The following is a 16,930-nucleotide window of genomic DNA, read 5'->3' on the forward strand; positions in this document are numbered from 1 at the left end:
TGCAACGTCCAGAACACGATGGGAGATGTTTTCTGTGCTCGCGCAGGTTTTCCTTGCCAGACAGAGTGGAAAAGCCTTCTGCTAGGATGTAGACCACAAAAGACGCTAAAGGCGAAGGTACGATGCTCTCCGGAGCAAAGCGCCGCTCCCGGGCTTCTTTCGGCAGAAGCGGCGCTAAGAGAGCACTGTGAGCGGTACAATCGTCTTTGCGCGAAGAAGCCGCTTCTTCGGCTCCGGGAGCCGGAGAGAGCGGCAGCATCGGAAAGGTGAAGAAGGAAGCTGTACAACACTGGGATTGTGTGCGCAGCTTGCCAACTGATAGAAAACAGTACATTACCACTTTCCTGACTTTTCCAATCACATGAATATTCGATAAGAAGCTGTTTTGAAACACTTTTCTTTTCTTCTTGTCAAACACTTGGCAGACCTCCGTGAAACGTCCAGAACACGATGGGAGATGTTTTCTGTGCTCGCGCAGGTTTTCCTTGCCAGACAGAGTGGGAAAGCTTTCTGCTAGGATGTAGACCACAAAAGACGCTAAAGACGCAGGTTCGATGCTCTCCGGAGCTAAGCGCCGCTCCCGGGCTTCTTTCGGCAGAAGCCGCGCTAAGAGAGCACTGTGAGCGGTACAATCGTCTTTGCGCGAAGAAGCCGCTTCTTCGGCTCCGGGAGCCGGAGAGAGCGGCAGCATCGGAAAGGTGAAGAAGGAAGCTGTACAACACTGGGATTGTGTGCGCAGCTTGCCAACTGATAGAAAACAGTACATTACCACTTTCCTGACTTTTCCAATCACATGAATATTCGAAAAGAAGCTGTTTTGGACAGCTTTCCTTTTCTTTATGCCAAACACTTGGCCGACCTCCGTGCAACGTCCAGAACACGATGGGAGATGTTTTCTGTGCTCCCGCAGGTTTTCCTTGCCAGACAGAGTGGAAAAGCCTTCTGCTAGGATGTAGACCACAAAAGACGCTAAAGACTGAAGGTACGATGCTCTCCGGAGCTAAGCGCCGCTCCCGGGCTTCTTTCGGCAGAAGCCGCGCTAAGAGAGCACTGTGAGCGGTACAATCGTCTTTGCGCGAAGAAGCCGCTTCTTCGGCTCCGGGAGCCGGAGAGAGCGGCAGCATCGGAAAGGTGAAGAAGGAAGCTGTACAACACTGGGATTGTGTGCGCAGCTTGCCAACTGACAGAAAACAGTACATTACCACTTTCCTGACTTTTCTAATCACATGAATATTCGATAAGAAGCTGTTTTGGACAACTTTTCTTTTCTTCTTGTCGAACACTTGGCAGACCTCCGTGCAACGTGCAGAACACGATGGGAGATGTTTTCTGTGCTCCCGCAGGTTTTCCTTGCCACACAGAGTGGTAAAGCCTTCTGCTAGGACGTGGACCACAAAAGACGCTAAAGACGAAGGTACGATGCTCTCCGGAGTTAAGCGCCGCTCCCGGGCTTCTTTCGGCAGAAGCCGCGCTAAGAGAGCACTGTGAGCGGTACAATCGTCTTTGCGCGAAGAAGCCGCTTCTTCGGCTCCGGGAGCCGGAGAGAGCGGCAGCATCGGAAAGGTGAAGAAGGAAGCTGTACAACACTGGGGTTGTGTGCGCAGCTTGCCAACTGATAGAAAACAGTACATTACCACTTTCCTGACTTTTCCAATCACATGAATATTCGATAAGAAGCTGTTTTGGACAGATTTTCTTTTCTTTATGCCAAACACTTGGCAGACCTCCGTGCAACGTGCAGAACACGATGGGAGATGTTTTCAGTGCTCGCGCAGGTTTTCCTTGCCAGACAGAGTGGAAAAGCCTTCTGCTAGGATGTAGACCACAAAAGACGCTAAAGACGCAGTTACGATGCTCTCCGGAGCTAAGCGCCGCTCCCGGGCTTCTTTCGGCAGAAGCCGCGCTAAGAGAGCACTGTGAGCGGTACAATCGTCTTTGCGCGAAGAAGCCGCTTCTTCGGCTCCGGGAGCCGGAGAGAGCGGCAGCATCGGAAAGGTGAAGAAGGAAGCTGTACAACACTGGGATTGTGTGCGCAGCTTGCCAACTGATAGAAAACAGTACCTTACCACTTTCCTGACTTTTCCAATCACATGAATATTCGATAAGAAGCTGTTTTGGACCACTTTTCTTTTCTTTATGGCAAACACTTGGCAGACCTCCGTGCAACGTCCAGAACACGATGGGAGATGTTTTCTGTGCTCGCGCAGGTTTTCCTTGCCAGACAGAGTGGAAAAGCCTTCTGCTAGGATGTAGACCACAAAAGACGCTAAAGGCGAAGGTACGATGCTCTCCGGAGCTAAGCGCCGCTCCCGGGCTTCTTTCGGCAGAAGCCGCGCTAAGAGAGCACTGTGAGCGGTACAATCGTCTTTGCGCGAAGAAGCCGCTTCTTCGGCTCCGGGAGCTGGAGAGAGCGGCATGATCGGAAAGGTGAAGAAGGAAGCTGTAAAACACTGGGATTGTGTGCGCAGCTTGCCAACTGATAGAAAACAGTACATTACCACTTTCCTGACTTTTCCAATCACATGAATATTCGATAAGAAGCTGTTTTGGACAGATTTTCTTTTCTTTATGCCAAACACTTGGCAGACCTCCGTGCAACGTGCAGAACACGATGGGAGATGTTTTCTGTGGTCGCGCAGGTTTTCCTTGCCAGACAGAGTGGAAAAGCCTTCTGCTAGGATGTAGACCACAAAAGACGCTAAAGACTGAAGGTACGATGCTCTCCGGAGCTAAGCGCCGCTCCCGGGCTTCTTTCGGCAGAAGCCGCGCTAAGAGAGCACTGTGAGCGGTACAATCGTCTTTGCGCGAAGAAGCCGCTTCTTCGGCTCCGGGAGCCGGAGAGAGCGGCAGCATCGGAAAGGTGAAGAAGGAATCTGTACAACACTGGGATTGTGTGCGCAGCTTGCCAACTGATAGAAAACAGTACATTACCACTTTCCTGACATTTCCAATCACATGAATATTCGATAAGAAGCTGTTTTGGACAGCTTTTCTTTTTTTTATGCCAAACACTTGGCAGATCTCCGTGCAACGTCCAGAACACGATGGGAGATGTTTTCTGTGCTCCCGCAGGTTTTCCTTGCCAGACAGAGTGGAAAAGCCTTCTGCTAGGATGTAGACCACAAAAGACGCTAAAGGCGAAGGTACGATGCTCTCCGGAGCTAAGCGCCGCTCCCGGGCTTCTTTCGGCAGAAGCGGCGCTAAGAGAGCACTGTGAGCGGTACAATCGTCTTTGCGCGAAGAAGCCGCTTCTTCGGCTCCGGGAGCCGGAGAGAGCGGCAGCATCGGAAAGGTGAAGAAGGAAGCTGTACAACACTGGGATTGTGTGCGCAGCTTGCCAACTGATAGAAAACAGTACATTACCACTTTCCTGACTTTTCCAATCACACGAATATTCGATAAGAAGCTGTTTTGGACAGCTTTCCTTTTCTTCTTGTCAAACACTTGGCAGACCTCCGTGCAACGTCCAGAACTAGATGGGAGGTGTTTTCTGTGCTCGCGCAGGTTTTCCTTGCCAGACAGAGTGGAAAAGCCTTCTGCTAGGATGTAGACCACAAAAGACGCTAAAGGCGAACGTACGATGCTCTCCGGAGCTAAGCCCCGCTCCCGGGCTTCTTTCGGCAGAAGCCGCGCTAAGAGAGCACTGTGAGCGGTAGAATCGTCTTTGCGCGAAGAAGCCGCTTCTTCGGCTCCGGGAGCCGGAGAGAGCGGCAGCATCGGAAAGGTGAAGAAGGAAGCTGTACAACACTGGGATTGTGTGCGCAGCTTGCCAACTGATAGAAAACAGTACCTTACCACTTTCCTGACTTTTCCAATCACATGAATATTCGATAAGAAGCTGTTTTGGACAGATTTTCTTTTCTTTATGCCAAACACTTGGCCGACCTCCGTGAAACGTCCAGAACACGATGGGAGATGTTTTCTGTGCTCGCGCAGGTTTTCCTTGCCAGACAGAGTGGAAAAGCCTTCTGCTAGGATGTAGACACAAAAGACGCTAAAGACGCAGTTACGATGCTCTCCGGAGCTAAGCGCCGCTCCCGGGCTTCTTTCGGCAGAAGCCGCGCTAAGAGAGCACTGTGAGCGGTACAATCGTCTTTGCGCGAAGAAGCCGCTTCTTCGGCTCCGGGAGCCGGAGAGAGCGGCATGATCGGAAAGGTGAAGAAGGAAGCTGTACAACACTGGGATTGTGTGCGCAGCTTGCCAGCTGATAGACAGCAGTACATTACCACTTTCCTGACTTTTCTAATCACATGAATATTCTATAAGAAGCTGTTTTGGACATATTTCCTTTTCTTCTTTTCGAACACTTGGCAGACCTCCGTGCAACGTCCAGAACACGATGGGAGATGTTTTCTGTGCTCGCGCAGGTTTTCCTTGCCAGACAGCGTGGAAAAGCTTTCTTCTAGGATGTAGACCACAAAAGACGCTAAAGGCGAAGGTACGATGCTCTCCGGAGCTAAGAGCCGCTCCCGGGCTTCTTTCGGCAGAAGCCGCGCTAAGAGAGCACTGTGAGTGGTACAATCGTCTTTGCGCGAAGAAGCCGCTTCTTCGGCTCCGGGAGCCGGAGAGAGCGGCATGATCGGAAAGGTGAAGAAGGAAGCTGTACAACACTGGGATTGTGTGCGCAGCTTGCCAACTGATAGAAAACAGTACATTACCACTTTCCTGACTTTTCCAATCACATGAATATTCGATAAGAAGCTGTTTTGGACAGATTTTCTTTTCTTTATGCCAAACACTTGGCAGACCTCCGTGCAACGTCCAGAACACGATGGGAGATGTTTTCTGTGCTCGCGCAGGTTTTCCTTGCCAGACAGAGTGGAAAAGCCTTCTGCTAGGATGTAGACCACAAAAGACGCTAAAGACGCAGGTACGATGCTCTCCGGGGCTAAGCGCCGCTCCCGGGCTTCTTTCGGCAGAAGCGGCGCTAAGAGAGCACTGTGAGCGGTACAATCGTCTTTGCGCGAAGAAGCCGCTTCTTCGGCTCCGGGAGCCGGAGAGAGCGGCATGATCGGAAAGGTGAAGAAGGAAGCTGTACAACACTGGGATTGTGTGCGCAGCTTGCCAACTGATAGAAAACAGTACATTACCACTTACCTGACTTTTCCAATCACATGAATATTCGATAAGAAGCTGTTTTGGACAGCTTTTCATTTCTTTATGCCCAACACTTGGCCGACCTCCGTGCAACGTCCAGAACACGATGGGAGATGTTTTCTGTGCTCGCGCAGGTTTTCCTTGCCAGACAGAGTGGAAAAGCCTTCTGCTAGGATGTAGACCACAAAAGACGCTAAAGACGCAGTTACGATGCTCTCCGGAGCTAAGCGCCGCTCCCGGGCTTCTTTCGGCAGAAGCCGCGCTAAGAGAGCACTGTGAGCGGTACAATCGTCTTTGCGCGAAGAAGCCGCTTCTTCGGTTCCGGGAGCCGGAGAGAGCGGCATGATCGGAAAGGTGAAGAAGGAAGCTGTACAACACTGGGATTGTGTGCGCAGCTTGCCAACTGATAGAAAACAGTACATTACCACTTACCTGACTTTTCCAATCACATGAATATTCGATAAGAAGCTGTTTTGGACAGCTTTTCATTTCTTTATGCCCAAAACTTGGCCGACCTCCGTGCAACGTCCAGAACACGATGGGAGATGTTTTCTGTGCTCGCGCAGGTTTTCCTTGCCAGACAGAGTGGAAAAGCCTTCTGCTAGGATGTAGACCACAAAAGACGCTAAAGACGCAGTTACGATGCTCTCCGGAGCTAAGCGCCGCTCCCGGGCTTCTTTCGGCAGAAGCCGCGCTAAGAGAGCACTGTGAGCGGTACAATCGTCTTTGCGCGAAGAAGCCGCTTCTTCGGCTCCGGGAGCCGGAGAGAGCGGCATGATCGGAAAGGTGAAGAAGGAAGCTGTACAACACTGGGATTGTGTGCGCAGCTTGCCAACTGATAGAAAACAGTACATTACCACTTTCCTGACTTTTCCAATCACATGAATATTCGATAAGAAGCTGTTTTGGACAGATTTTCTTTTCTTCTTCTCGAACACTTGGCCGACCTCCGTGCAACGTGCAGAACACGATGGGAGATGTTTTCTGTGCTCGCGCAGGTTTTCCTTGCCAGACAGAGTGGAAAAGCTTTCTGCTAGCATGTAGACCACAAAAGACGCTAAAGACGAAGGTACGATGCTCTCCGGAGCTAAGAGCCGCTCCCGGGCTTCTTTCGGCAGAAGCCGCGCTAAGAGAGCACTGTGAGCGGTACAATCGTCTTTGCGCGAAGAAGCCGCTTCTTCGGCTCCGGGAGCCGGAGAGAGCGGCATGATCGGAAAGGTGAAGAAGGAAGCTGTACAACACTGGGATTGTGTGCGCAGCTTGCCAACTGATAGAATACAGTACATTACCACTTTCCTGACTTTTCCAATCACATGAATATTCGAAAAGAAGCTGTTTTGGACAGCTTTCCTTTTCTTCTTGTCAAACACTTGGCAGACCTCCGTGCAACTTCCAGAACACGATGGGAGGTGTTTTCTGTGCTCGCGCAGGTTTTCCTTGCCAGACAGAGTGGAAAAGCCTTCTGCTAGGATGTAGACCACAAAAGACGCTAAAGACGCAGTTACGATGCTCTCCGGAGCTAAGCGCCGCTCCCGGGCTTCTTTCGGCAGAAGCCGCGCTAAGAGAGCACTGTGAGCGGTACAATCGTCTTTGCGCGAAGAAGCCGCTTCTTCGGCTCCGGGAGCCGGAGAGAGCGGCAGCATCGGAAAGGTGAAGAAGGAAGCCGTACAACACTGGGATTGTGTGCGCAGCTTGCCAACTGATAGAAAACAGTACATTACCACTTTCCTGACTTTTCCAATAACATGAATATTCGATAAGAAGCTGTTTTGGACAGATATTCTCTTCTTTATGCCAAACACTTGGCAGACCTCCGTGCAACGTCCAGAACTCGATGGGAGATGTTTTCTGTGCTCGCGCAGGTTTTCCTTGCCAGACAGAGTGGAAAAGCCTTCTGCTAGGATGTAGACCACAAAAGACGCTAAAGGCGAAGGTACGATGCTCTCCGGAGCAAAGCGCCGCTCCCGGGCTTCTTTCGGCAGAAGCCGCGCTAAGAGAGCACTGTGAGCGGTACAATCGTCTTTGCGCGAAGAAGCCGCTTCTTCGCCTCCGCCAGCCGGAGAGAGCGGCAGCATCGGAAAGGTGAAGAAGGAAGCTGTACAACACTGGGATTGTGTGCGCAGCTTGCCAACTGATAGAAAACAGTACATTACCACTTTCCTGACTTTTCCAATCACATGAATATTCGATAAGAAGCTGTTTTGAACCACTTTTCTTTTCTTCTTGTCAAACACTTGGCCGACCTCCGTGAAACGTCCAGAACACGATGGGAGATGTTTTCTGTGCTCGCGCAGGTTTTCCTTGCCAGACAGAGTGGGAAAGCTTTCTGCTAGGATGTAGACCACAAAAGACGCTAAAGACGCAGGTTCGATGCTCTCCGGAGCTAAGCGCCGCTCCCGGGCTTCTTTCGGCAGAAGCCGCGCTAAGAGAGCACTGTGAGCGGTACAATCGTCTTTGCGCGAAGAAGCCGCTTCTTCGGCTCCGGGAGCCGGAGAGAGCGGCAGCATCGGAAAGGTGAAGAAGGAAGCTGTACAACACTGGGATTGTGTGCGCAGCTTGCCAGCTGATAGAAAACAGTACATTACCACTTTCCTGACTTTTCCAATCACATGAATATTCGATAAGAAGCTGTTTTGGACAGCTTTACTTTTCTTTATGCCAAACACTTGGCCGACCTCCGTGCAACGTCCAGAACACGATGGGAGATGTTTTCTGTGCTCCCGCAGGTTTTCCTTGCCAGACAGAGTGGAAAAGCCTTCTGCTAGGATGTAGACCACAAAAGACGCTAAAGACTGAAGGTACGATGCTCTCCGGAGCTAAGCGCCGCTCCCGGGCTTCTTTCGGCAGAAGCCGCGCTAAGAGAGCACTGTGAGCGGTACAATCGTCTTTGCGCGAAGAAGCCGCTTCTTCGGCTCCGGGAGCCGGAGAGAGCGGCAGCATCGGAAAGGTGAAGAAGGAAGCTGTACAACACTGGGATTGTGTGCGCAGCTTGCCAACTGACAGAAAACAGTACATTACCACTTTCCTGACTTTTCTAATCACATGAATATTCGATAAGAAGCTGTTTTGGACAACTTTTCTTTTCTTCTTGTCGAACACTTGGCAGACCTCCGTGCAACGTGCAGAACACGATGGGAGATGTTTTCTGTGCTCCCGCAGGTTTTCCTTGCCACACAGGTTGGTAAAGCCTTCTGATAGGACGTGGACCACAAAAGACGCTAAAGACGAAGGTACGATGCTCTCCGGAGTTAAGCGCCGCTCCCGGGCTTCTTTCGGCAGAAGCCGCGCTAAGAGAGCACTGTGAGCGGTACAATCGTCTTTGCGCGAAGAAGCCGCTTCTTCGGCTCCGGGAGCCGGAGAGAGCGGCAGCATCGGAAAGGTGAAGAAGGAAGCTGTACAACACTGGGGTTGTGTGCGCAGCTTGCCAACTGATAGAAAACAGTACATTACCACTTTCCTGACTTTTCCAATCACATGAATATTCGATAAGAAGCTGTTTTGGACAGATTTTCTTTTCTTTATGCCAAACACTTGGCAGACCTCCGTGCAACGTGCAGAACACGATGGGAGATGTTTTCAGTGCTCGCGCAGGTTTTCCTTGCCAGACAGAGTGGAAAAGCCTTCTGCTAGGATGTAGACCACAAAAGACGCTAAAGACGCAGTTACGATGCTCTCCGGAGCTAAGCGCCGCTCCTGGGCTTCTTTCGGCAGAAGCCGCGCTAAGAGAGCACTGTGAGCGGTACAATCGTCTTTGCGCGAAGAAGCCGCTTCTTCGGCTCCGGGAGCCGGAGAGAGCGGCAGCATCGGAAAGGTGAAGAAGGAAGCTGTACAACACTGGGATTGTGTGCGCAGCTTGCCAACTGATAGAAAACAGTACATTACCACTTTCCTGACTTTTCCAATCACATGAATATTCGATAAGAAGCTGTTTTGGACAGATTTTCTTTTCTTTATGGCAAACACTTGGCAGACCTCCGTGCAACGTGCAGAACACGATGGGAGATGTTTTCTGTGCTCGCGCAGGTTTTCCTTGCCAGACAGAGTGGAAAAGCTTTCTGCTAGGATGTAGACCACAAAAGACGCTAAAGGCGAAGGTACGATGCTCTCCGGAGCTAAGCGCCGCTCCCGGGCTTCTTTCGGCAGAAGCCGCGCTAAGAGAGCACTGTGAGCGGTACAATCGTCTTTGCGCGAAGAAGCCGCTTCTTCGGCTCCGGGAGCTGGAGAGAGCGGCATGATCGGAAAGGTGAAGAAGGAAGCTGTACAACACTGGGATTGTGTGCGCAGCTTGCCAACTGATAGAAAACAGTACATTACCACTTTCCTGACTTTTCCAATCACATGAATATTCGATAAGAAGCTGTTTTGGACAGATTTTCTTTTCTTTATGCCAAACACTTGGCAGACCTCCGTGCAACGTGCAGAACACGATGGGAGATGTTTTCTGTGGTCGCGCAGGTTTTCCTTGCCAGACAGAGTGGAAAAGCCTTCTGCTAGGATGTAGACCACAAAAGACGCTAAAGACTGAAGGTACGATGCTCTCCGGAGCTAAGCGCCGCTCCCGGGCTTCTTTCGGCAGAAGCCGCGCTAAGAGAGCACTGTGAGCGGTACAATCGTCTTTGCGCGAAGAAGGCGCTTCTTCGGCTCCGGGAGCCGGAGAGAGCGGCAGCATCGGAAAGGTGAAGAAGGAATCTGTACAACACTGGGATTGTGTGCGCAGCTTGCCAACTGATAGAAAACAGTACATTACCACTTTCCTGACATTTCCAATCACATGAATATTCGATAAGAAGCTGTTTTGGACAGATTTTCTTTTCTTTATGCCAAACACTTGGCAGACCTCCGTGCAACGTCCAGAACACGATGGGAGATGTTTTCTGTGCTCGCGCAGGTTTTCCTTGCCAGACAGAGTGGAAAAGCCTTCTGCTAGGATGTAGACCACAAAAGACTCTAAAGACGCAGGTACGATGCTCTCCGGGGTTAAGCGCCGCTCCCGGGCTTCTTTCGGCAGAAGCCGCGCTAAGAGAGCACTGTGAGCGGTACAATCGTCTTTGCGCGAAGAAGCCGCTTCTTCGGCTCCGGGAGCCGGAGAGAGCGGCAGCATCGGAAAGGTGAAGAAGGAAGCTGTACAACACTGGGATTGTGTGCGCAGCTTGCCAACTGATAGAAAACAGTACATTACCACTTTCCTGACTTTTCCAATCACATGAATATTCTATAAGAAGCTGTTTTGGACAGCTTTTCTTTTCTTTATCCCAAACACTTGGCAGATCTCCGTGCAACGTCCAGAACACGATGGGAGATGTTTTCTGTGCTCCCGCAGGTTTTCCTTGCCAGACAGAGTGGAAAAGCCTTCTGCTAGGATGTAGACCACAAAAGACGCTAAAGGCGAAGGTACGATGCTCTCCGGAGCTAAGCGCCGCTCCCGGGCTTCTTTCGGCAGAAGCCGCGCTAAGAGAGCACTGTGAGCGGTACAATCGTCTTTGCGCGAAGAAGCCGCTTCTTCGGCTCCGGGAGCTGGAGAGAGCGGCAGCATCGGAAAGGTGAAGAAGGAAGCTGTACAACACTGGGATTGTGTGCGCAGCTTGCCAACTGATAGAAAACAGTACATTACCACTTTCCTGACTTTTCCAATCACATGAATATTCGATAAGAAGCTGTTTTGGACAGCTTTTCATTTCTTTATGCCAAACACTTGGCAGACCTCCGTGCAACGTCCAGAACACGATGGGAGATGTTTTCTGTGCTCACGCATGTTTTCCTTGCCAGACAGCGTGGAAAAGCTTTCTTCTAGGATGTAGACCACAAAAGACGCTAAAGGCGAAGGTACGATGCTCTCCGGAGGTAAGAGCCGCTCCCGGGCTTCTTTCGGCAGAAGCGGCGCTAAGAGAGCACTGTGAGCGGTACAATCGTCTTTGCGCGAAGAAGCCGCTTCTTCGGCTCCGGGAGCCGGAGAGAGCGGCAGCATCGGAAAGGTGAAGAAGGAAGCTGTACAACACTGGGATTGTGTGCGCAGCTTGCCAACTGATAGAAAACAGTACATTACCACTTTCCTGACTTTTCCAATCACACGAATATTCGATAAGAAGCTGTTTTGGACAGCTTTCCTTTTCTTCTTGTCAAACACTTGGCAGACCTCCGTGCAACGTCCAGAACACGATGGGAGATGTTTTCTGTGCTCGCGCAGGTTTTCCTTGCCAGACAGAGTGGAAAAGCCTTCTGCTAGGATGTAGACCACAAAAGACGCTAAAGGTGAAGGTACGATGCTCTCCGGAGCTAAGCCCCGCTCCCGGGCTTCTTTCGGCAGAAGCCGCGCTAAGAGAGCACTGTGAGCGGTAGAATCGTCTTTGCGCGAAGAAGCCGCTTCTTCGGCTCCGGGAGCCGGAGAGAGCGGCAGCATCGGAAAGGTGAAGAAGGAAGCTGTACAACACTGGGATTGTGTGCGCAGCTTGCCAACTGATAGAAAACAGTACATTACCACTTTCCTGACTTTTCCAATCACATGAATATTCGATAAGAAGCTGTTTTGCACAGATTTTCTTTTCTTTATGCCAAACACTTGGCCGACCTCCGTGAAACGTCCAGAACACGATGGGAGATGTTTTCTGTGCTCGCGCAGGTTTTCCTTGCCAGACAGAGTGGAAAAGCCTTCTGCTAGGATGTAGACCACAAAAGACGCTAAAGACGCAGTTACGATGCTCTCCGGAGCTAAGCGCCGCTCCCGGGCTTCTTTCGGCAGAAGCCGCGCTAAGAGAGCACTGTGAGCGGTACAATCGTCTTTGCGCGAAGAAGCCGCTTCTTCGGCTCCGGGAGCCGGAGAGAGCGGCAGCATCGGAAAGGTGAAGAAGGAAGCTGTACAACACTGGGATTGTGTGCGCAGCTTGCCAGCTGATAGACAGCAGTACATTACCACTTTCCTGACTTTTCCAATCACATGAATATTCTATAAGAAGCTGTTTTGGACATATTTTCTTTTCTTCTTTTCGAACACTTGGCAGACCTCCGTGCAACGTCCAGAACACGATGGGAGATGTTTTCTGTGCTCGCGCAGGTTTTCCTTGCCAGACAGCGTGGAAAAGCTTTCTTCTAGGATGTAGACCACAAAAGACGCTAAAGGCGAAGGTACGATGCTCTCCGGAGCTAAGAGCCGCTCCCGGGCTTCTTTCGGCAGAAGCCGCGCTAAGAGAGCACTGTGAGTGGTACAATCGTCTTTGCGCGAAGAAGCCGCTTCTTCGGCTCCGGGAGCCGGAGAGAGCGGCATGATCGGAAAGGTGAAGAAGGAAGCTGTACAACACTGGGATTGTGTGCGCAGCTTGCCAACTGATAGAAAACAGTACATTACCACTTTCCTGACATTTCCAATCACATGAATATTCGATAAGAAGCTGTTTTGGACAGATTTTCTTTTCTTTATGCCAAACACTTAGCAGACCTCCGTGCAACGTCCAGAACACGATGGGAGATGTTTTCTGTGCTCGCGCAGGTTTTCCTTGCCAGACAGAGTGGAAAAGCCTTCTGCTAGGATGTAGACCACAAAAGACTCTAAAGACGCAGGTACGATGCTCTCCGGGGTTAAGCGCCGCTCCCGGGCTTCTTTCGGCAGAAGCCGCGCTAAGAGAGCACTGTGAGCGGTACAATCGTCTTTGCGCGAAGAAGCCGCTTCTTCGGCTCCGGGAGCCGGAGAGAGCGGCAGCATCGGAAAGGTGAAGAAGGAAGCTGTACAACACTGGGATTGTGTGCGCAGCTTGCCAACTGATAGAAAACAGTACATTACCACTTTCCTGACTTTTCCAATCACATGAATATTCTATAAGAAGCTGTTTTGGACAGCTTTTCTTTTTTTTATGCCAAACACTTGGCAGATCTCCGTGCAACGTCCAGAACACGATGGGAGATGTTTTCTGTGCTCCCGCAGGTTTTCCTTGCCAGACAGAGTGGAAAAGCTTTCTGCTAGGATGTAGACCACAAAAGACGCTAAAGGCGAAGGTACGATGCTCTCCGGAGCTAAGCGCCGCTCCCGGGCTTCTTTCGGCAGAAGCCGCGCTAAGAGAGCACTGTGAGCGGTACAATCGTCTTTGCGCGAAGAAGCCGCTTCTTCGGCTCCGGGAGCCGGAGAGAGCGGCAGCATCGGAAAGGTGAAGAAGGAAGCTGTACAACACTGGGATTGTGTGCGCAGCTTGCCAACTGATAGAAAACAGTACATTACCACTTTCCTGACTTTTCCAATCACATGAATATTCGATAAGAAGCTGTTTTGGACAGCTTTTCTTTTCTTTATGCCAAACACTTGGCAGACCTCCGTGCAACATCCAGAACACGATGGGAGATGTTTTCTGTGCTCACGCATGTTTTCCTTGCCAGACAGCGTGGAAAAGCTTTCTTCTAGGATGTAGACCACAAAAGACGCTAAAGGCGAAGGTACGATGCTCTCCGGAGGTAAGAGCCGCTCCCGGGCTTCTTTCGGCAGAAGCGGCGCTAAGAGAGCACTGTGAGCGGTACAATCGTCTTTGCGCGAAGAAGCCGCTTCTTCGGCTCCGGGAGCCGGAGAGAGCGGCAGCATCGGAAAGGTGAAGAAGGAAGCTGTACAACACTGGGATTGTGTGCGCAGCTTGCCAACTGATAGAAAACAGTACATTACCACTTTCCTGACTTTTCCAATCACACGAATATTCGATAAGAAGCTGTTTTGGACAGCTTTCCTTTTCTTCTTGTCAAACACTTGGCAGACCTCCGTGCAACGTCCAGAACACGATGGGAGATGTTTTCTGTGCTCGCGCAGGTTTTCCTTGCCAGACAGAGTGGAAAAGCCTTCTGCTAGGATGTAGACCACAAAAGACGCTAAAGGCGAACGTACGATGCTCTCCGGAGCTAAGCCCCGCTCCCGGGCTTCTTTCGGCAGAAGCCGCGCTAAGAGAGCACTGTGAGCGGTAGAATCGTCTTTGCGCGAAGAAGCCGCTTCTTCGGCTCCGGGAGCCGGAGAGAGCGGCAGCATCGGAAAGGTGAAGAAGGAAGCTGTACAACACTGGGATTGTGTGCGCAGCTTGCCAACTGATAGAAAACAGTACATTACCACTTTCCTGACTTTTCCAATCACATGAATATTCGATAAGAAGCTGTTTTGGACAGATTTTCTTTTCTTTATGCCAAACACTTGGCCGACCTCCGTGAAACGTCCAGAACACGATGGGAGATGTTTTCTGTGCTCGCGCAGGTTTTCCTTGCCAGACAGAGTGGAAAAGCCTTCTGCTAGGATGTAGACACAAAAGACGCTAAAGACGCAGTTACGATGCTCTCCGGAGCTAAGCGCCGCTCCCGGGCTTCTTTCGGCAGAAGCCGCGCTAAGAGAGCACTGTGAGCGGTACAATCGTCTTTGCGCGAAGAAGCCGCTTCTTCGGCTCCGGGAGCCGGAGAGAGCGGCAGCATCGGAAAGGTGAAGAAGGAAGCTGTACAACACTGGGATTGTGTGCGCAGCTTGCCAGCTGATAGACAGCAGTACATTACCACTTTCCTGACTTTTCTAATCACATGAATATTCTATAAGAAGCTGTTTTGGACATATTTTCTTTTCTTCTTTTCGAACACTTGGCAGACCTCCGTGCAACGTCCAGAACACGATGGGAGATGTTTTCTGTGCTCGCGCAGGTTTTCCTTGCCAGACAGCGTGGAAAAGCTTTCTTCTAGGATGTAGACCACAAAAGACGCTAAAGGCGAAGGTACGATGCTCTCCGGAGCTAAGAGCCGCTCCCGGGCTTCTTTCGGCAGAAGCCGCGCTAAGAGAGCACTGTGAGTGGTACAATCGTCTTTGCGCGAAGAAGCCGCTTCTTCGGCTCCGGGAGCCGGAGAGAGCGGCATGATCGGAAAGGTGAAGAAGGAAGCTGTACAACACTGGGATTGTGTGCGCAGCTTGCCAACTGATAGAAAACAGTACATTACCACTTTCCTGACTTTTCCAATCACATGAATATTCGATAAGAAGCTGTTTTGGACAGCTTTCCTTTTCTTTATGCCAAACACTTGGCAGACCTCCGTGCAACGTCCAGAACACGATGGGAGATGTTTTCTGTGCTCGCGCAGGTTTTCCTTGCCAGACAGAGTGGAAAAGCCTTCTGCTAGGATGTAGACCACAAAAGACGCTAAAGACGCAGGTACGATGCTCTCCGGGGCTAAGCGCCGCTCCCGGGCTTCTTTCGGCAGAAGCCGCGCTAAGAGAGCACTGTGAGCGGTACAATCGTCTTTGCGCGAAGAAGCCGCTTCTTCGGCTCCGGGAGCCGGAGAGAGCGGCATGATCGGAAAGGTGAAGAAGGAAGCTGTACAACACTGGGATTGTGTGCGCAGCTTGCCAACTGATAGAAAACAGTACATTACCACTTACCTGACTTTTCCAATCACATGAATATTCGATAAGAAGCTGTTTTGGACAGCTTTTCATTTCTTTATGCCCAACACTTGGCCGACCTCCGTGCAACGTCCAGAACACGATGGGAGATGTTTTCTGTGCTCGCGCAGGTTTTCCTTGCCAGACAGAGTGGAAAAGCCTTCTGCTAGGATGTAGACCACAAAAGACGCTAAAGACGCAGTTACGATGCTCTCCGGAGCTAAGCGCCGCTCCCGGGCTTCTTTCGGCAGAAGCCGCGCTAAGAGAGCACTGTGAGCGGTACAATCGTCTTTGCGCGAAGAAGCCGCTTCTTCGGCTCCGGGAGCCGGAGAGAGCGGCATGATCGGAAAGGTGAAGAAGGAAGCTGTACAACACTGGGATTGTGTGCGCAGCTTGCCAACTGATAGAAAACAGTACATTACCACTTTCCTGACTTTTCCAATCACATGAATATTCGATAAGAAGCTGTTTTGGACAGCTTTTCTTTTCTTCTTCTCGAACACTTGGCCGACCTCCGTGCAACGTCCAGAACACGATGGGAGATGTTTTCTGTGCTCGCGCAGGTTTTCCTTGCCAGACAGAGTGGAAAAGCTTTCTGCTAGGATGTAGACCACAAAAGACGCTAAAGACGAAGGTACGATGCTCTCCGGAGCTAAGAGCCGCTCCCGGGCTTCTTTCGGCAGAAGCCGCGCTAAGAGAGCACTGTGAGCGGTACAATCGTCTTTGCGCGAGGAAGCCGCTTCTTCGGCTCCGGGAGCCGGAGAGAGCGGCATGATCGGAAAGGTGAAGAAGGAAGCTGTACAACACTGGGATTGTGTGCGCAGCTTGCCAACTGATAGAAAACAGTACATTACCACTTTCCTGACTTTTCCAATCACATGAATATTCGAAAAGAAGCTGTTTTGGACAGCTTTCCTTTTCTTCTTTTCAAACGCTTGGCAGACCTCCGTGCAACTTCCAGAACACGATGGGAGGTGTTTTCTGTGCTCGCGCAGGTTTTCCTTGCCAGAGAGAGTGGAAAAGCCTTCTGCTAGGATGTAGACCACAAAAGACGCTAAAGACTGAAGGTACGATGCTCTCCGGAGCTAAGCGCCGCTCCCGGGCTTCTTTCGGCAGAAGCCGCGCTAAGAGAGCACTGTGAGCGGTACAATCGTCTTTGCGCGAAGAAGCCGCTTCTTCGGCTCCGGGAGCCGGAGAGAGCGGCAGCATCGGAAAGGTGAAGAAGGAATCTGTACAACACTGGGATTGTGTGCGCAGCTTGCCAACTGATAGAAAACAGTACATTACCACTTTCCTGACATTTCCAATCACATGAATATTCGATAAGAAGCTGTTTTGGACAGATTTTCTTTTCTTTATGCCAAACACTTAGCAGACCTCCGTGCAACGTCCAGAACACGATGGGAGATGTTTTCTGTGCTCGCGCAGGTTTTCCTTGCCAGACAGAGTGGAAAAGCCTTC

Source organism: Ammospiza caudacuta, chromosome 7 (assembly GCF_027887145.1).
Source record: "Ammospiza caudacuta isolate bAmmCau1 chromosome 7, bAmmCau1.pri, whole genome shotgun sequence".
NCBI lineage: Eukaryota > Metazoa > Chordata > Aves > Passeriformes > Passerellidae > Ammospiza > Ammospiza caudacuta.